Raw genomic sequence first — 21,418 nt, 5'->3', positions numbered from 1 at the left:
CCACGTGACACAGAGGAGATGAGTTCCAGGCCTCGTAGATGGTGCCCAACTGAGGGAAGGGAAACGAGAGGGATAAGGAGTGCACTGGGCGTCAGTCAGCACCTTATTGTGTGTGTGTGCACGCCTGTGGATGTGTGCAGAGGTCAGAGGTCAATGGAGGTGTCCTTAATTGTGACAGGACTTACCTTTGAGAAAGGGTCTCTCACTGAACCTACTGCTTGACAATTCTGCTAGCCTGGCTGACCAGGGAGCTCCAGGAATCATCCTGTGTTCACCTGCCAGCACTGAAGCGACACCTGACTTGTGTGTGGATGCCAGGGGTAGAACTCGGGTCCCCATGTAGTCATAGCAAGTGCTTTCCCAGCTGAGCTATTGCCCTGCCACACAGTAAGATCCTTACAAAACCAGAAGCAGAGTAACAAGATGCTGCTGTGTGAATCCAACTTGGCCTGTCTGCCACAGAGACCCGTTAGTCCAAGTGCCAACTAAATAAAGCCACTGTGTTCTGGACCATAATTATCCACTCGGGGGAGGCAGCAGCCACAGCAGGGTGACAGGACAGAAAGCTGGTGTGTCCTGAGTGGTGAGGGCGACACGGGTTTACCAGGCAGAACACGGAGCCTGGCAGACGTGGGAAACACCGGGGTTTGATATCAGGTACCAGAAGTCCCTGAGGGACTCGGGACAAACACATGAAACAGAGCATCACTCTACAGTGATGTCCCAGGGTAGGGGAAGCAGACTGTCACCCAGAGGCTGCTGCGACAGCCCAGGAGAGCACGAGAAACGCAGAGTGGAGCTGGGGTGTAGCTCAGGATGCTGTCCAGTGGGCACTAGGCTAGGGTTTGAGCCCCACACGTCACAGAAACCAGGCATGATGGAGCAGGCCTGTGATCACAGCACTCAGGAGCTTCAAGGTCACCTTTGGCTACACGCTGAGTTCAAGGCCATCAGGCTACAAGAGGAGTTCAAGACCCTGTCTCAAAAAAAATTAAAAATAAAGACCGGACTAGAACACGGAGTGGGGGAGGGGGCAGGCTTTCTCTGTTTCCACCAAGCCCAGCTGTAAGACTCACCTCTTCCCCTCGTAGTCTGACAAAACGTGTGGCTCTGCCAGATGATTTAGGGGCCTGGTGCCCACCCAGTTCAATGGTGTGCCTGGTTTTGTTTTTTGTTTTGTTTTCCTGCATAAATGGCCCACTGGTGTCCACTCCATTTCGAGTGAGGCTGAGGTTTAAGACACACTACACAGGAGTAAACATCCTTGACCCAGGTTCGCAGTCACTTCCGGATGTTTGCTCGTCTTTGGACGGTCCAAGATCAATCCCTCCCTATAGCGCGTTGCTTCCATTGGTCAGGATATTTTTAAGTACCTGGGGTATTGATCTCCTAGAGATGTGGGAGCACTTCTCACAGTGAGATATAGGGAGGAGACTAGCAGCTCCCCTGGGGACACTGAAAGGAGCCCAGTTTATTTAGCTGCCACTTAACTGGGTGATTAGTAGCCACCAGGAAGCTGCTTCTACAGCAGAAGAGCTTGGCCAAGGCCCTCTAATGGTGTCAACTTGAGGCCACAGGAGAGACAGGTCATTGAGCCAAGAAGAAACACCCTAAAATACAGACCCATTAAGCTGGGAACATACTGCAGTCAGTAAAATGCTCGCCACACAGAGACCTGGGTTTGAGCCGCAAAAGCCTCGTAAGAAAGAAAAAGCAGCTATCTACGGTGGCAAGCACTCATATGTAACCCCAGGCACGAGGGAAGAGGAGTTCAGAAGGGCCTTGGCCTCTCTGACCTGCCAGCCTAGCCAAATGACAAGTTCCAGGTCACAGTGAAAGACCCCAAAGAGAAACACCCAAAGTCATTCTCTGGCCTCACACACATGAGCGCAGAGAGAACATACACAGATTTACCGTTAGTGGGGCTGGAGAGATGGCTCAGCAGAGCACTAGCTGCTCTTACAAAGGACCAAGACTCAGTTCCCAGCACCTGCATGGTGGCTCACTACCGTCTGTAGCACCGCCACTTCCAAGGGGTCCAACGCCCTCTTCTGGCCTCCACCGGCACTGCATGCACACAGTGCACATACTACAGGCAAACAGTCACACACATAAAATAAAAATAGGTAAATCTTTCAAAAATGTTTTTAAGAAATTACAAACATTCAGTTAGAATTTGTCAGGATTTACAGCTGACTGCTAGTTCCACAAACCCACCCATAGATCAGTAAACAAAGTAAATAACTTCCAAGCCCCAGACTGCCAGCTGGGCTTCCTGGCAGCCTCTTACGGCGATGTTTCTAGAACAGTCCCCAGCCTGTGAAGCCATTAAAGCAAGCAGTCATTTCCTCTCTGGATCTTATCCTTTCTCCTCCAAAATAAATGTATCATCACTCCGCAGGAAGATCGACTCTGCCTGGTTTTAGGTCCTTCTGCCTCTTTGTTTCACGAGACTGGTTTTGAGAGACCTGGGCCTGGAAAGCGGAACTAGCAGGATGCAAGATGCCATTAACTCCACAACTCATCTGCTAATGGAAGCCATCGTCAGTAGCTCAAGGTTAAAGGACAGGGAGGGGGGCTTCCCACTAAATTGCCTCCTCTCAACAAATTATTTCGTTAGCAAAAAAATTTTTAATTACCAGTTCTGCAGTGACTCACTGATTTTGCTGAGGCACTCTGGTACCTTGACCACCTCGTTCCCCTCTCTTGGATCAAATGAGTACATGGGGACTTCCATAAACCGTCACATCCTGGGGCCACTCTCCTCCACACCCCGGCTGTAGCAAACGCCATTTCAGCAACATCACACACACCCTGCACATGAACTGCCCTTCCTCTGAGGGGCAGCTTTAAAGCCAACCTAACTCTTTAAATTAAAATGATTATGGCAGTGGTGACAGATGGGAGGTGGGGAGAAGGCTCGGTGGATAAAGGGTTGCTGAACAAGCCCAAGGACTTGACTTCAGGTCCCAGGCAAGGATTGAATGCCCAGTCCTAATCCTCTGCAAAAAACAGGAGCAATTCTCACTCCCTCTCCAGGCAAACCCTTCAGTCTCCCAAGCCTGGCAAAGCCCCACAGCAAACCCACATCACCCCGCTAAGCAACCACAGCCTGAGGCGGAGGGCCCAGACTTATTCAGTTCCCACCTAAGCAGAGAACATCAAGTTCAAGGTCGCACGATGGCTTTGCATCTTTTTGTCACCATGGCGACTTAAATCCTGCAGCAGACCAAGCCAGGGGCCCTTAGAAGGTGTAGCAGTCACACATTCTCCAGCATGACTGCCCATGCTTCAGCTGCTATCTGAGGTAGAGCACAGAGCCTGGAGAGCTCGAGGCCCGCAGAGCAGGCCCCAGCATGGGGGTTACCCAGCTTTTTCTGAACAAGGCCAGAAAGTATCTTTGGACTCTGTGGGCCATACAGCAGCTGTAGGGACTACATCTACGGTGTAGTAAGAACATGGCTGTGACTGTGTTCTAGTAAATTTCACTGGAAAACGCAAGGCCAGACAACGCCAAAGCTTCCATGACAACGCACAGGGGAAGGCTCATGTTTCCCACACAGAGGTAAAGGCCTTCTGGCAGACTCTTCAGAGCTTCTGGGGAATGGCGAGGCCAGCAGTCAGCGTAGTATTCCCAACATTCCCACCACGGCTTCCTTCCCCTTCCTTTCACAGTGTCCTCCTGTGGGAAATGTGAAAACACTAGCCATTCGTATCTTACACGTCTAACTCTGCTTTGTCTGGGAAGAGCAACCTCGATTCAGGAATACCGGCAGGAGCTGAAGAGTCAGACCCCGCTGGGGAACCTTCCCTCATCCTCCACACAAACCAGGACGGCACAGAAACCAAGCGTGGCAGTGCACACTACAGTCTCTGAACTTGGGGTGTAGAGACAAGAAGGTAGGAAGTTCAAGGCCACCGTCAACTACATAGTGAGTTCAAAAGCAGCCTGGGCTGTGTGAGATCAAGAGTGGTGGGGAGGGGAATAGGTGGATGGTACGTTTATGGCTGCAAAAATACAAGCTGGACTGGTGGATAAAGGTTCTTGCTATCGAGTTTCGGCTGAGGTAGGGCCCCTGGGATCCACATGGTGGAAGGATAGAAATGACTCCCAAAAGTTGTCCTCTGACCCCCACACCAATGCAAACACACAATCAATCAACAGATACAAAACAACTAAACAGACAAAATGATGTTATCACGCATATTTTGTCATAATAAAACAATGGGTTTTCGGCAAAAATTGACGTAAAATGATAGTTGTGGATGGGGGAGGGCTATGCATAACTGGATGTTGAGAAATTATGAATTGCAGAAACGAGTAATCATTTTCTAAAGTCTTAGGATGCAGGGTGACCACCTGAGTACAAGCTTTATGAACTCAGATAAAGAAAAGAAAAACAGCTCAGCCTCTCTGCACGCACACTAGCCAGGAACTCTGAGCACTGAAGGGATAAAACAGAGATATTGAAATAGTCTACTTGCTCCTGACAACTCACATGTAAACCAACAGCCAATGGCAAAACACAATGCTAAGCCCAATGTTGTCAAATCTCCAACCTACCCAAACTTAGCCTTATTCTTGAAAGCAGCAGCACTGAGCAGAGCCTGTGACCACTCTTTTGTTTTGTTTGTTTTTGTTTGGTCTTTTGTTGTTATTTGAGTTGTTTGGGTTTTGTGGTTGATGTTTCTTTGCTTTGCTTGAGGTTTTTGTTTTATATTGCATTATAGCCAGTTGACCTTTAACTCTTTATGTAACCAGGGTTGGCCTTGAACTCCTGATCCCTCTGCCGTCACTTCTCAAGGGTTGGAACCACAGGTGTGCACCACCACGCTTGGCTTTTTCTTGTTTTTTTTTTTTTTTTTTTGAGGAATCCTAAGCCAAACTCAGATGTCTAGACCAGAAGTTCTCAAAGAATATTCACAAGTGTCCATGAATAAGTGTGTATCATCATAGGGTCAGTGAGATGGCTCTGTAAAGACGGCCGTCACCAAGACTGACAACTTGAGTTCAATCCTGTGACCCACCCATGCTGGAAGGAAAGAAAGCACTGACTCCCAAAAATTGCCCTCTGACCTACATACACCCTCCAGCATACACACACACACACACACACACACACACACACACAGAATAAATAAAACTGAAATAAATATTTTTATGAGTGCCATCACTAGAAAAGTTTGAGAAACGCAATCCAAATGACATCTGGCCAAGCATCTCTACCATGTGACTTGTTCAGTCTGTAATGTACTGTGTTCCTCACACAGCTACCAAAAGACACAGCGGCAGACACTGTTTCCCAAACTTAGGATTCATAGCCCCATTTGGGGCAATGTATCTCACAGGACTAGTGTTCCATGGAGCTTACTTTGGGGACTGTCATAGAGGTGGGGAGAAAAAGGTGTGTCATCCATCTCCTCATCTCACTAATCTGAATCTCATTTTCCATCAATTTTCATTGTGGGTCTAGGGTAGCAGGTGCCTGCAGAGACCAGAAGAGGGCATCAGACCCGCTAAAGCCGGAGTTGGAGCTGTGAGCGATCAGATACGGGTGCTGGGAACTTGTGTCCTCTGCAAGAACAGCAGGTACTCTTAACTGCTGAGCCATCTCCCCAACCTCACAGCATTAGAACATAAATTACCTGCTGAACTGAAATGAGGAGAAAGCACGAATGACTCACCCTTGTCTGCCATCTCCTGGGGTTGTCCTGACACTCCACCCCCAGCTCCCATCACCCAACCTTCTGGAAAGTAGCCAGGAACCACTGCCTCCCCCCCACCCATGAGTCTCTCAGAGAGGCCAACAATTCTCCGTCCCTATCTATATTTAGTCAATTCTATCCACTAACGTCAAAGCATATCAGCATTCAACATTCATTCTACACAGAAAGCCTACATTCTAGAATGTTTCAAGTTAGCCAGCTGACTGGGATGTAGCTCATGGGTCACATGCTTCAACCAGCAGGGCCAAGGCCCTAGGTTTGAATGCCAGAACCAAAAAAAACAGGCGTGGTGGTGTCTCCTATAATCCCAGCACCCGAGAGATGGAGACAGGCATTTCAGAAGGTCATCCACTACATAAGCAAGTCTGAGGCAGTCTGAGCTACAACAGACCCTGTCTCAAAGGAGGGAAGACGGCATTTTTGTAGTTTCTTCACATACATACATGTCCTTAATTCAAAAATATCAAAAGGGGCCACCGCTCAATAACAGAGTGCTTGCCTAGCATGTACAAGACCTGGGCTCCATACCAACATTGTTGGGTATCCAGAGTGCATGTGTGTGCACATGTGTGTGTGCGCATGTGTGTGCGCGCATGTCTGTTTACCTGCTTGAGAGTCCATGCATATGCCCATGAGTGCATGTGTGCACATGTAAAATACAGTAACAGTGCATTTGTGTGTGGGTAAAATAAAAGTGCATGTGTGTGTGCGCACACGTACCTGTTTACCTGCTTGAGAGTACATGCGTGCATATGCCCATGCGTGCATGAGTGTACACGTAAAATACAGTAACAGTGCGTGCGTGTGTGCGTGCGTGTGTAAAATGCATGAACTTTAAAATGTTCCCTTGTGATTCGTCTTCCTGACTCTGTGTTTTGGCCATGCTGTCACCTCGAACACCGGAGGGGTCAAGTGTAATAACAGAATAAAGGATCTACTCCAAGAGATAGAAGGCCTTTGTCCTCAGGCACAGAATAGAAATGAGCCATCTTACACCTTTAACCAGACATCAAGCCTCCTCAAATTAAGTTACGGTCTTTGTCCACTCTAAAAATGGCTGTGTTCTGTCACCCAGGGCTCACTGGAGAGCATGCTAACCAGTGCAATAAGAATGCAAATGCACCCCCCCACCACCAGTATTCTTAACAACTGACAGGGACACTTTCACAATCACCTTTAGCCCAACATAAAAGCCCCATAAATCCGTGCTTAATTATTTCTCAGGCACCTGTTAATCTCCCTGACTCTTTCCAATTAGCAAAACTGAAATCAGCAGGTCTCGTGTGTCTGCCAAAATGGCCAGTTGTTTGTTCAGCCACGTGACTCCCTCGTAAACCCGGCCACTTATCTCTTCCTTCCCTTTCCGAATTATTCTGTCCAATAAATATCTTTGTAGAAACAAGGCTCTGCTCCCTAAGAAATTCGGAATCCAGGCTGAGGAGATAGCTTGGTGAGTACAAGCAATTGCTGTCAAGCCTGACGACTTGTTCAATTCCCCAGGACCCACTCAGTGGAAGCAGAGAACCAACTCTGGCATGTCCTCCCCGCCTCGAGTATCCCATACTTGTTAATGGACTCTTACACACCCAAACATGTGCATGCACATGCATGTGTACACGCGTCAATATAAAATAAATAATTCAGGAAATAAATGAATCTGGGTGGGGGGTGGTGAAGCTCAGTAGTAAAGCATTGACTGACATGATTGAGGCTCTGGGCTCCAACTGCTTCACCAGTGGCAGAGAGTTTTGTTGGGCTTTAACATTTCAACTTCCAAGGGATTTATTCTCAGCTGAGAACGTAGCCCGCTTGGTAGAGTGCTTGCCTAGCAGGCACGAAACTCTGGGTTCGATCCCTGGCCCCACCCCACCCCAGGGGTGACGGCGCATACATGCAATCCCAAGCATGGGTGTGGGCAAGAGGACCAGCTCGCCCTCAGCTACACACCTCAGCTACGTGCCAGCCTTGGTTACATACGGTGCAGTCTTTAAAGGAAAACCCTATTTAACACCATGTTAAAAAAAAAAAAAAAGACGGAAGAAGCATTGTCAACCTTTCCAAAATCACTTCTTCTAAGCTATGTGTGGCTTTCTCCTCCCCGCTTGAGGCACTGATGACATGGATCTGGGGGGGATGGAAGGTCACAGGACACTGAGAACAGGAGAGGGCAAACCGCACGCTCAGTCATGCCAGGGGCACCCCCGGGCCCCCCCAGACCAGAGTCTCACGACATGCGGGGCAGCCACATTGCTCCTCTGTTGCTGTGCAGACAGTGACCAGGAGCAACTCGGGAAGAAAGGGGTTTGATCGGCTCACGGGTTGCAGTCGGCAGATGAAGCCGAGGCCGGAGCGCGGAGGCCAAGGGAGAGCGCTGTTCGCAGGCTGGCTCCTCGTGGCTTCCTCAGCTTGCTTTCTGACCTAGGAAGGACCACCTGCCCAGGGCTGGCACCTCCTACACCAATCAGTAATCAAGAAAATGCCCTACACATTTGACCAATCTGATGGAGGCATTTTTCTCAACCCAGGGTCCCTTTCCCCAGGTGATACTAGTCCTAACCAGATTGGAAGTCCCTCCATCTGTGGAGTCAACAGGAAGCCTGCTCCCTGAATGTTCAAGCTGGCCCTAAGAAGTGGTGGGTCCCCCCCTCTCGTGCGCGTGCGTGCGTGTGTGCGTGTGTGCGCGCGTGTATGTATGCAAGCATGTGCATGTGTCCAGTGGATGCACATGTGGCCATGCGGGGACATCTGTCTATGTATACCCTTGCAGAGCCCAGATGACAAGTGACACCTGCTGTACCACGCTCTGCTTGAATATTCCTTCGAGTCAGGTTCTCCAGCAAACCTGGAGCTAGGCTGCATCCGGCGGGACCCAGCGATCCTCCTGTCTCTGCTCCCCATGGCTTTTTACGGACGTCCTAGAATCTGAATTCAGGTCCCATGCTTGCGCAATGAAGCTCCCCTACCCACTGAGCCATCTCTTCAGCCTGCTTTTGAGATGTTTGGAACATCTGAGAAACTCTGCGGTTGGCACTGAGTGGTATGTCTGCCGCATGGGTTGTCAAGAGCTGTGGAGACTGAAATCACGACTTCAGAACCTTAAGGTGTGTCAGAAAAATGGATGCTTTGAATACATGACTAGAGGTCAAACTGACAAAGGAGTCTGATTAAGTTTATAAATAGTCCTAATTTGTTAAATTTAGAAACCAAATGACGTCACTCAACGAGTAGGGAAACCATTTTTGAGGTGAAAATTATTACTATGTAAATGAAATCATTTCCACAAATTGAACTCAAGGTTGCAGAAATAACTAAACTGTCAAGTGTAGGACTTGAATAAACTGAGCAGTGATTGAAAAGGGACAATTAACTGTGTCTTTTTCCAAGCAGGAAAGCTATATTTAATTAATAAAAACACGACAAAAATCCCTGTAACCTTTATGCTATTATTTTGTATCTCCTTTTGGCGTTTTTAAAAAAAAATAGTAACAAAAGCCAAGTGAGGCGGAACATTCCTGCAGTTCCGGCACTCAGGATCAGCTGGGAGGATCAAGTTCAAGGCAAGCCTGGGCTATGTGGTGGACTCTTGTCTCAAAAGGGAAATCTGGGAGATGAAATAACCCTTGACAAAGACATTCATGAGGGGGAAGGGGAAACGGCACAGTCAGCAAAATGGCGGCTGTGCAAGCATGGGGGCCTGAGTTTGACCCCCGAGTCTATATAAATGGCCAGAAGTAACAATGAACGTTTGTAATCCCCGAGAGGCAGAGATGAGTAGAGACCCCTACGGCTTCATAGCCAACCACTCTGTGTGCTTGGCAAGTTCCAGGGCCTTCGAGATGGCTCAGCAGGTAAAAGGGGCTTGCTGCCAAGCCCGGTGGTTTGTTTGATCCTCAGGACTCACATGCTGGAAGGAGAGAACCGGCTCACACAAGAGAACTCTGACATCCACACACTGTGGGGATACTCTCAGGTACAGGCACACGCGCACACACACACACACACACACACAGAGAGAGAGAGAGAAATGAAAGAGAGCACGAGGGAGGGAGGAGGGAGAAAGAGAGAGGGAAGAGGGGGAGAGAGAAGAAAGAAAACCTAATTGTTTAAAAAAGAAAAGGAAAGCCAGGCGTTGGTGGCACACGCCTTTAATCCCAGCACTCGGGAGGCAGAGGCAGGCGGATCTCTGTGAGTTCGAGGCTGGACCGACAGCCTCCAAAACAGAGAAACCCTGTCTCGTAAAAACCAAAAAGAAAAGAAAAGAAAAGGAAACTCAAGGTCCATGAAAGGCCCAGTCTTAAAAACGGAGGTGGAAGGTGCCCTGAGGAACGACACCCAGTTGACCTCTGAGCGCCACACACTTGTATATACAAGTGTATGCATGGGCACACACACACACACACACACACACACACACACACACACACACAGAGTTAGGGTATGACTTAGCTGGCAGAGTGTTCACCTAATATATTCAAGCCTGGGTCCCTTCCCCGGCACCTCATAACCCAGGGCCAGAGACTCAAGGTCATCCTCAGATCACCTCGGCTGCTTGACCACCTGGGACATGAGATGATGTTCAGGGGGTGCTTTCTGTCTGCATCACTAGAAGTGGGAAGTCACAAAGCAAGAAAAGGTGAAGAGAAGTTGGGGAGATGGCTCACACGTTAAGAGCACGGGCTGCTCTTCCAGGGGACCTGGGTTTGGTTCCCTGCACCCATGCGGTAACTCGCAACCGTCTGTACCTCAGTTCCAGGAAATCCACTGCTCTCTTCGGGCCTCCACGGGCACCAGGCAAGCACATGGTGCATATGCACATGTATGCAGGCGAAACACCCATACACATCAAATAAAAATAAGAATTTTAAAAACATAAGTGAGACAGGAAGGAGGCCATCACTGGGTCTCGGACCAGACAGAACCCCAATTGCCATGGGCTCACTGCATCCAGGGTTGAGCAAACCTCTAAGGACAGGGAGGTAAAGTCACTGAGGGCCCCAGCAGGCAAGACTAGGGCTGTGAGTGTGCACAGTTCCTAATGCCGCACCGCTAATGCGGCAGTCAGCCCGCCCCCTCTGCAGCATTCAGGAAGCTGTGAGTGAGATTTATACACGTCTAGACTTCCAACTGCAATCATCCAATATCAAAATCAGGGAACTAATGATAGCCTCCTGCGGACAAGAGAAACAAGAGCAGCCTGTCCACAGCCACCCTTGGCTTCTGGTCTACAGGATAAATTCAAACCTCACAGCATGAGACACTCGGAGCCCACATCAGTCACACCCGTGTCCAGCATCCTCTAAGTCCTGAAGATGATACTATTTCCAAATCTGAGATTTTGTGCAGGCTGTACATGGTACCCAAAAGGGCATGCCCAGAGCTGACGAATCTCCTCTGTCGAGGTCTGAGTCTTTTATCCATCCTCTAGTACATCCAACGCTGCTTGCTGCTGATACAGCGCCTCCTCTTTCCCTCCCCCACCTCATTGCCCAAGCTGGCTTCAAACTCACCACTTAGCCGAAGATAACCCTGAACTTCTGAGCCTCCCGCCTCTGCCTCCCAAGCGCTGGGATGACAGGTGTGAGTATCAGACCTGGTTCATGTGGCGCTGGGGATGAAAGCCAGCGCTCCTCCGCGCTTGCGAGACAAGTGCTCTGCCAGCTGTCCGCACCACTTCAATTCCGTTCCCGAGAACGAATCTGATTAGCCACCCCGTCCAATCAAATCACCGAGGAAACAAATACCGTTAGCAAGGGTACCATCGGCTCCAAAATGGTTTGCTGAGCAAATACCATTATCCTGGGCTGAGGAAAGCAAGGCCAGACAGGTGACGTCTGGGGGACCTACCAAGCCAGACTGCGCAGAAAGCCTACAGCAGAAGCAGAAAGCCTACAGCAGAAGCGGGTTTTACTCAAAGACGACGGCGCTAGTATTGCACATGGCAGCCCACGTGGGTGCCCCGGTAATGCGCTTGAGCAATCACAGCCTCCTTGTTTGTTCCGAAGGGGAGTGCAACATCCTGTGCCTTCCAAATGAGACTACTGGCTGTGTGCGCTAAACAGCCAGGTGTCTCCGGGGGATACAGAAGAGATTCAGCCAGAGGTGGTGGCACACACCTATAATCCCAGCACTGAGCAGGGTGAGGCAGGAGGATAGCAAATCAGCCCAGTCTGGTCTATACAATGAGTTCCAGTGGCAGCCGAAGCTACATAGTGAGATTTCACCTTGGGGGGGGTGGGAAGTGACATTAGGAACTTGAAATGCAGAAGATGGAAAAAATTATAAGTGAAGCCAGAATAAAAAGATGAGCAGTTAGCAATGGTTGGGGGGAGGGGGAGGAGGAGGCAGGGGAGGGGGAGGGGGATGACAAAAGACTCTGAGGGTGATGAAGCTGTTCCACATAAAATTATACTGGTGGCATACACCCGTCAAAAGCTAAGGAAGGACTCACAATGAGTGCCACGTGCTGTCTGTGATTTTAAAAAGAACCATTTAAGAAGTTGGAGGAGTCTGGGGCAGGGGGGGATTCTAGACTATGCCAAGAGAATTTAACGGTATTAAGAACGTATGAAGCAACCTCACAGTTTCCTGAGTGGGAGTTGGTCGAGGGTGCTGACCTGTAAGGCTGAGAGCCGAAGGGACAGCGGGTTCCACGGCGTTCTGTCTGATAAAGTCATTTCCCATGGGGCCACACAACACCACTGTGGGTACTGGGGCTTAGCAATTAAGGAGACAGATGGTAAGACCATGGAGCCAAGTTTCTCACTGCTCACAGACTAACAAGAGGGAGACCTAGGCTGGTTCCTGCAGTAATAGAAGTTAGTAGACGTTAGACACTTAAACTAATGAACTAAACTCTAACGTGTTAAACTTGACATGCAATGGCCACCCATAGAAATAGATGTGTGTGCCGGGCGGTGGTGGTGCACACCTTGAATCCCAGCACTGAGAGGCAGAGGCAGGCAGATCTCTGTGAGTTCGAGGCCAGGCTGGTCCGACAGCCTCCAAAACAATACAGAGAAACCCTGTCTCCTAAAACCAAAAAAAGAAAAGAAATAGATGTGTATATACAAATGTATGCTCCTATTTCTTCCCCTCCCCCCTCCCCATCTCATGAGAAGAGGCATCTCCATGGTAACAAGTGTCCCATGCCCAGACCCTGGTTTCTAATCCCATTCTCCAAAAAAGAAAACTAGAGTTCCTGGGAGAGACTGTTTCAGTTCTAAGATCAAGGCAGGAAGGTGCGTCTGCAGCGTCCTGTAGTGCCAAGAAGTATGTTTTCAAAAACAGGCAGAACACACTGTTTCCAGGAGTGTGTATCCAAGCAACGACGGGACCAAAAGCAAAGAACTTCTAAAGGCAACAAAATGGGAAGATTTTCAGCATCAAAATGAAGTACAACTGGACTAGAACCCAAAGTAAAACTTAAATATGGTAGACCCCCTCATCTCTGACTTCACTTCTCAAAATTTCATAACCTGCAGTTGACTGTAATCAAAAATCATTGAATGAGACTGGCGGTGGTGCATGCCTTTAATCCCAACACTCAGGAGGCAGAGGCAGGCGGATCTCTGTGAGTTCGAGGCTAGGCTGGTCTACAGAGAGAGTTCCAGGACTGCCTCCAAAACAATACAGAGAAACCCTGTCTCAAAAAAACAGAAAAGTCATTGAATGGAAAAGTCCAGAAATAAGTCAAAATAGGTTTTAAATTATGCATCATGCTGAGTGGTGTGATAAAACCTCACCCTGTTCTGCTCTGTGCACCCAAGACGTAAAATATCTTTTGCCTAGGACATCACCTGTATGCGCTACCCACCTGTTAATCACTTGGCAGTCATCTCTGTCAGACCAACTATCGTAACATCACAGTGCTCGTGTAGAGGGCTCAGAGTCCTCCTTGGTTTCAGGTACCAACTGGGAAGCTTGGAACACACACACATCACACGTTCCTGTACCCACAACACCACACTGATATGAGTGAGTGATAATAAGTAGAAACGAACTCCCACTCAGAAGTGACAAATAAGAGGAACATAGCTCAGCACTCAAGTGTAAGAAGAGCACAGTGGCTTCCCTCCAAAGAGTGGGGAAGGGGCAGGAGTAAGGGGGTGTGGCTTTACCACGGGAAACCCAAACTAGAGCACTTCCAGGCAAGTGACTGAACTATAATCATGGTGCCTGGGCAGCTGAGGCAGGATGATTGCCACAAGGACAAAGCCAGCACCGCATCTTGCTTCCCTGTAGTGATAAGACACTAACCAAAACCGAAGTAGGGGTGAAAAGAGTTTATTTGGCCAGCAAGTTGCAGTCCGTAATCGAGGGGAGACGGAGAACAAGAACAGACAGAAACTGACGCAGAGGCCACAGAGGAGAGCTTCTTACAGGCTCCCTTCTCCTGGCTGGCTCAACTACTTCTCTTATATAGTCTAGGCCCGCTTTCCCAGTAAAATCCACAGTGGGGAGGGCCCTTCTGCATCCATTAGCAATCAAGAAAATGTCCCCACAGACATGCCCACAGGCCGATCTGATGGAGGCAACTCCTCTGTTGAGGTTTCCTTTTCAAGTTGACAACCAAGACTAGACATGACACCAGACATGGTACATGAGTCCCAGGCCAGTGTAGGAGATGGAGCAAAACCCTGTCTCAAAAAAAAAAAAAAAAGAAAAAGAAAAAGAAAATCAGCACCTAGTGATGATGCCATTCATGCGATACCATGGAAACGGTACCTCACTTCTATCCATCATCTCCCTGTCTGTGAGTGCTAGTGATGCCAACTGACCAGAACCTAGAACCCACCTGGGAGGTGAGCAGCTGGGCTTGTCCCTGGGGGGGGGGGGGCGGGTTCCCTCAACTCCGTTAACGAGTGTGAAAAGACCCTGTGGGCGGGTTCCCTCAACTCCGTTAAAGAGTGTGAAAAGACCCTGTGGGCGGGATCACTCCCTAGGTTGAAGATGCTACACTGTGTAAAACAGACAAAGTCAGCTGAGTGCCAGCATGCAGTCATCATTCTCAGCTTCCCGGCTGTCACTATGGCGATCTGCCTGCCTTGACTTCCCCATCGTGACTGTACTCTGGGCCTGAGCCACAACAAACCCTTCCCCTTAGGCTGCCTGTTATTTTATCACAGCCACAGGAAAAGAATCTAAGACACTCCATACCATGACCGTCCAAGTACGAGGGAAAACAAAACAAAACAAACAACAACAACAACAAAAACCCACGTCAAGTCCCAGTAAGGGGCATCCTACAATGTATCTAACTGGAACATCTCACCACTGGGAAGTCTGAAAAAGAAGCCAGAGTGGGAGAGGGAAATACGGCAACCGACGGGATCCTGGATGGGTCTGGAAAATTAAGGGAGTGTGAGTCAACTATACAGTTCCGTTAATAGTGGGCTGGCGTCAACATTTCTTCACTAATCATAACTCATTTCCACACTGATGTAAGATTTAACAATAAAGAAAGAGGAGGAAGGTGAGAATCCTCTATACTAGCCTCTCAGTGTTTCTGTGAACCTTATATTGATATATATATATAATAAGGTTTGTCGGGTTTTTTTTAAGGTTTACTTATTGTTGTTTTATGTGACTGCCTGTATGTACCGGCATGAGTACCTGCGTACCACATGTGTGCTTTGCCTGTGGAGACCAAAAGAGATCACTGGATCCCCTCAGACTGGAGTCACTGAGCCACCCTGTGGGTGCTGGGAGTCAAACCAGGGTCCTCTAGAAGAGCAGCCAGTGCTCATGATGGCCTTGCCATATCTCCACCCCATTTTGCTTGGTTGGTTTTTGAAGACCAGCCAAGCATTGAGGGCTGTCAGTTTCAGGGTGAGTGACAAGGACCCAGCACCCCACTTGGCTTCTGTCTTCTGGGGTAGACGTCATCTTAATACCACACACCCTCAGCTCTAAGACCTAACTACTGGCACTGGGCAAAGAACATTCTAGAACACAAAACCAAAGCTATTTTTAAGTGTTGCTAAGAATTCCCTGAAACACTGTAGAGGGCTGGGTGTGAGGGGGCGGTGTGGGGTTCTTAGAAGCAACAGGGCAATTTGAAAGAGGTGCAGAATGGAAACACTTCACACAGAGAGAGCAGGGGGCAAGGTCCAGGACCAGGAGACTAAAGAGCATTCCTCACTTATCTGAGTGAGCCATTTCCTAGGGCAACCAATCTCCTCTCATTGAACAGTCTCCAAGGGCAAGCAGGCCCTATAGAGAGCTCAACTCCCAGATGAGGGAGAGGTTAAGAAGCCATGCCCCTAGCTCTGGTTCATTAACATCGTCTCTGGTCTACATTTGGCTGTAGACCCAGCTCTCTTGAGAAGTCCAGAATACTCACACACTAGTGAGCACCCTGGGGCTGACGGAACAGTAGGTACCACTCCAAAATGAGTAGAACAAATGCCCACAGTCACTGGGAAAAGACCAGGAAGGAGCAACTAAAAGACTCTTTTTCTTCTTGAGTTTGTGAAAATTAAAGATAGTCACATAAAATAATGTTTAAGAGATGGGGTGTAGGAGAAACTGTGGCCAGCCTACCAAGCTGCCAAGCCTGCCTCAACACCCAGGGACCCTTGCTGACGGAGAGACTGCTGAGACAGAGACACCAATGAGGAAAAGACAACGCAGCAGAGTCAGTGCCTGAGCCAATGGGACCTTGGGATGGAGCATAAAGGCAGGCCTAACTTCCCTAATAAACGAGTCTGCAGCACGCTCTGGTGCGCACTGACTCCAGTGCCTGAGTTGTTGGTGCTGTGTCTTCTCAACCCCTCCCACAAGGGGTATCCGAGCAGGGTAACCCACAACACTGGGGTGTAGCTCCGTTGGTAGAGTACTCGCCTAACTCGGACAAAGCCCGGGTCCTGCTCTCGGTACCACATAAACTGGGTGCTGTGGTGCATGACTGAAATCCCAGCACTTGGGAGGTAGAGGCAGGAGGATCAGGAGTTCAAGGTCATTCTCAGTTATATGTCAAACTGGAGGCCAGCTTGGATCACATGAGACCCTACATCAAAGTAATAATAGTGATATAATGATGTGTGTGTGTGTGTGTGTGTGTGTGTCTGCGTGTGTGTGTGTGTGTGTGTGTTGGGGACTGAGTCCATGGTCATCTGAATACTGAGAAGGGGTTCTGCCTCTGAGCTACATTCCCATCCTACAATGACATCTCTAGGAGGAGCAGCAGCACAGGCCTGTGACCCCACCCCTCCAGAGGCTGATGGAGAATGACTGGACGGGAAAGACCATCCTAGGCTGGGCAGTAAGTGGGTGTCCAACCTGGATAACTTAACAAAGCCCTGCCCCAAAACTTTTAAAAGATGGAAAGAGAGCGCTTGCCTAGCATGCAGGAAGCCCTGGGCTCACTCCCTGGCACCACAAAAATAAATAAAAAACAATCAGTAACTTTACACAGAAAAAAAAATCTGTGTAATTATGAAATATCTTTGTGGCTTTGACAGTGAAACTGGGGGAGAAACAAAACCGCCAGACATGGCTGCCAGGCTGCTGTCACGGGTAGATAGCGCCACCACCCACCACCCACCACCCAAGGCAGGAAGTACCTGGCAAGCCTAGGCGGCCCCTCCCTGGGAGATACGAGAGAGTTCCAAGGAGTCGTGCCAACTCTCCTGGCACGCAGAAGGTCTTCGGCCCCCTTGGGAAAAGCCTTGGACAACACATCTCTGCCGCAAGACCTAAAAACATAGCCCCAGTATGAAAGAGATATGTACAAAGACGACATGATTTGAAGACACCCAAAAGGCTTGAAGAATCTGCAGAGGAAGACACTGAGTCCAGCTGGACCAGCGCCCGGAATGTTTTCTCTTCACAGGCCCAAGATAGCTTTTGTGTGTAGCCATGAATATAAACCCAGCACTTGATCAGGAGTTCAAGGCCATCCTGGGCTCAATAAGACCCTGTGTCTTACAGTATTTGTCACAACCATTCAGTTCTGCCCTTGTGACACTGAGGCTTGCAACTGTGAGCAAATGAAACCTTATTTACAGGCTGGGAGGACTGCTCAGAGTTAAGTGGTTCCGCAGTTGAGGACCAGGGTTTGGACCACCAGAACCCACATAAATGCCAGGCGGGCGTGGCGCCTCATCTGTAAGTCCCGCCACAGAAGGCAGAGGTTGGGGATTCCCAGGGCAGGCAAGTGAGACAGGCTCTGGGCTTGACTGAGAAACCCTGCCTGTGTGTAAGGTGAAAGAGAAATGGACGACGATTCCTACATCAACCTCCGGCCTGCATGAACACACGTATACATGCACCCACACGTATGTAAACATACGTACACACGAAAGATGGGAGAGAAGAAAACTGTCTACAAGCATGCTACATTCCACCACCTGCAGGATGTAATTTCGCCAGTGTCCTCTTCTGGCTTCTGTGGCACCAGGAAGGCACATGGGGACAGACCGAATACCCGTGCATACAAAATAAACAAAAATTAAGACACCCCAAAATTGTCCCAGTCTTATGTCCAGCCTCCCCCCACAACCCTTGCCACTCCCTGAAGTGCCCTGTTGACAACGTGGGGATACGGAGCAAACACACCGTCTACCCCGAATCTCACGTCACGTTTAACAGAATGGCCGTGTAATTTACAGTCCAACGACGGCCACTGCAGAGAGCGTGAGGGATGCTCTTGACATTGGTGCTGAAGTGTGGTCTGTGTGAGTCATTTGGGCGTCATCCATGGCGGCTTCTCCTGGTGGCTCCGATGCAACCAGACCCGAGTGAATTCCTGCCCATTCGTGAAGGTCCAGATAGAACATTCCCTCTTGACTTGTGCATCTGTTGGACTCGTTCTAGAATAATATTGCTCCCTCATCATTGATCTACTACAGCTTTGGGGGAGGAGAGTGTTCCTAGGGTGGGGTGTGCCTGTGGGTGGGGGTGTGGTGGGGTGTGCCTGTGGGTGTGTGGGGGTGTATGGTGGGGTATGCCTGTGGGTGTGGGTGGGGGTGTGGTGGGGTGTGCCTGTGGGTGTGTGGGGGTGTATGGTGGGGTATGCCTGTGGGTGTGGGTGGGGGTGTGGTGGGGTGTGTCTGTGGGTGGGGGTGTGGTGGGGTGTGCCTGTGGGTGGGGGTGTGGTGGGGTGCGCCTGTGGGTGGGGGTGTGGTGGGGTGCGCCTGTGGGTGGGTGGGGGTGTGGTGGGGTGTGTCTGTGGGTGGGGGTGTGGTGGGGTGTGCCTGTGGGTGTGGGTGGGGGTGTGGTGGGGTGCGCCTGTGGGTGGGGGTGTGGTGGGGTGCGCCTGTGGGTGGGGGTGTGGTGAGGTGTGCCTGTGGGTGGGGGTGTGGTGGGGTGTGTCTGTGGGTGTGGGGTGTGGTGGGGTGTGCCTGTGGGTGTGGGTGGGGGTGTGGTGGGGTGCGCCTGTGGGTGGGGGTGTGGTGGGGTGCGCCTGTGGGTGTGTGGGGGTGTGGTGGGGTGTGCCTGTGGGTGTGTGGGGTGTGGTGGGGTGCGCCTGTGGGTGTGTGGGGTGTGGTGGGGTGCGCCTGTGGGTGTGTGGGGGTGTGGTGGGGTGAGCCTGTGGGTGGGGGTGTGGTGGGGTGTGCCTGTGGGTGGGGGTATGGTGGGGTGCGCCTGTGGGTGGGGGTGTGGTGGGGTGCGCCTGTGGGTGTGTGGGGGTGTGGTGGGGTGCGCCTGTGGGTGGGGGTGTGGTGGGGTGTGCCTGTGGGTGTGGGTGGGGGTCTGGTGGGGTGCGCCTGTGGGTGGGGGTGTGGTGGGGTGTGCCTGTGGGTGTGGGTGGGGGTGTGGTGGGGTGTGCCTGTGGGTGTGGGTGTGGTGGGGTGTGCCTGTGGGTGGGGGTGTGGTGGGGTGCGCCTGTGGGTGTGGGTGTGGGTGTGGTGGGGTGTGCCTGTGGGTGGGGGTGTGGTGGGGTGTGCCTGTGGGTGGGGGTGTGGTGGGGTGTGCCTGTGGGTGGGGGTGTGGTGGGGTGCGCCTGTGGGTGGGGGTGTGGTGGGGTGCGCCTGTGGGTGGGGGTGTGGTGGGGTGCGCCTGTGGGTGGGGGTGTGGTGGGGTGTGCCTGTGGGTGGGGGTGTGGTGGGGTGCGCCTGTGGGTGGGTGGGGGTGTGGTGGGGTGTGCCTGTGGGTGGGGGTGTGGTGGGGTGTGCCTGTGGGTGTGGGTGGGGGTGTGGTGGGGTGCGCCTGTGGGTGGGGGTGTGGTGGGGTGCGCCTGTGGGTGGGGGTGTGGTGGGGTGTGCCTGTGGGTGGGGGTGTGGTGGGGTGTGCCTGTGGGTGGGGGTGTGGTGGGGTGTGCCTGTGGGTGTGGGTGGGGGTGTGGTGGGGTGTGCCTGTGGGTGGGGGTGTGGTGGGGTGTGCCTGTGGGTGTGTGGGGGTGTGGTGGGGTGCGCCTGTGGGTGTGGAAATCAGAGAACACCCTCAGGCGTCACTCCTCAGGTGCCTTCCACCTTCTGTTTGAGACCTGCCATTGGCCAGGGGGCTGGCCCTTGTGCCTCCAGGGTGTATTGGTCAGGGTCTCTGTTGCTGTGAAGAGACACCATGTCCACGGCAACTCTTAAAAAGGAAACGATTTAACTGAAGTAGCAGCTTACAGCTTCAAAGGTTTAGTCCATTATCATCATGGCGGGGTGCGTGGCAGCCTGCAGGCAGACATGGTGCTGGCTACATCATGATCAGAAGGCAACCAGAAGTGGACAATGACACTGAGTGAAGCTTAAGCGAAAGAGAACTCAAATCCCGCCCCCACGGTGACACACTTCCTTCAACAAGGCCACGCCTCCCAACAGTGCTACTCCCTGTGAGCTTATGGGGGCCAATTACATTCAAACCACCACACAGAGAACCTCCTACTAACAGTGCCATGGTTACAGGCACATGCCACCACTCCTGGCTTTTTACGGGGTTTCTGAGGCTAGAGCTCAGGTCCTCACACTTGGGGACAAGGGCTTTACCAACTAGGCCACATGCCTGGCCGTTCACTGTGGCCTTTCCCTCCCAGATTGTAACTGACATGAATCTCCTCTGGAGGATAGGAATGTGTCCCCCCATATGGTGGCTTCGTCCTGGTAGCTGCTTCGTAGTTTATGCTTCCTAAAGGTCTACTCGCTTTTCCTACAGTAACCGCCCATGTTCCCTCAAAATCCTGTGTGCCCCCAAAACAAGCTGTCCGCAACCATGGGACATGCCCACAAGCCGGTGACCTCCACAAATCCTGGGGACGTTTTTTGTTCTCATAATGGGGAGATACCATCAGCATCTTGTGGGGCAAAGTCAGGAACACCGCTGTGGGTTCCACCACTCAGGATGGCACCCCAGGCCATGCTACCGTTCAGTCCACAATTCAAACAGTGCAGGGCTGACAAACCCCAGGAACCCTGAACACCAGCTGAACACTCACTCCCCGAGGTACTGTGAATCCGGAGTACAGACATAGCAACTTCTAGAAAGCTGCACGTATGCCGCAAACACAACCAGAGAGCCAGCGTGCTTCAGAATTCAGTGTGGTATAAGCCAAGTAAAACCAGCACGGGCTTACTGTAGAAGCCCAGGAATCGGCCGGTGAGGCAGGGTGGGCATGCAGACCACACACAAACAGCTTAGCACGCGACTCGGGCGGAGCTCCACAGCTTAGCATATGACTCAGGCAGAGCTCCACGTCTGAACACACAAGTGACAGCACAGACATTCAGCACAGGCTGTCTTAGGAGAGAACGTTCTAAAGCCA

The 21,418-nt window shown here is 50.9% G+C and overlaps 1 protein-coding gene across 3 annotated transcripts in view; it reads right to left on the bottom strand.

Moving 5' to 3' along the window:
- Positions 1-21,418, bottom strand: part of Osbpl10 (oxysterol binding protein like 10) — a 217,297-nt gene that overhangs the window by 151,851 nt on the left and 44,028 nt on the right. The gene's annotated exons all lie outside the window — the stretch shown is intronic.

This window comes from Mesocricetus auratus, unplaced genomic scaffold, assembly GCF_017639785.1.
Source record: "Mesocricetus auratus isolate SY011 unplaced genomic scaffold, BCM_Maur_2.0 Super-Scaffold_100691, whole genome shotgun sequence".
In the NCBI taxonomy this organism is placed as follows: domain Eukaryota; kingdom Metazoa; phylum Chordata; class Mammalia; order Rodentia; family Cricetidae; genus Mesocricetus; species Mesocricetus auratus.
This window is presented reverse-complemented; position numbering and strand designations above follow the sequence as displayed.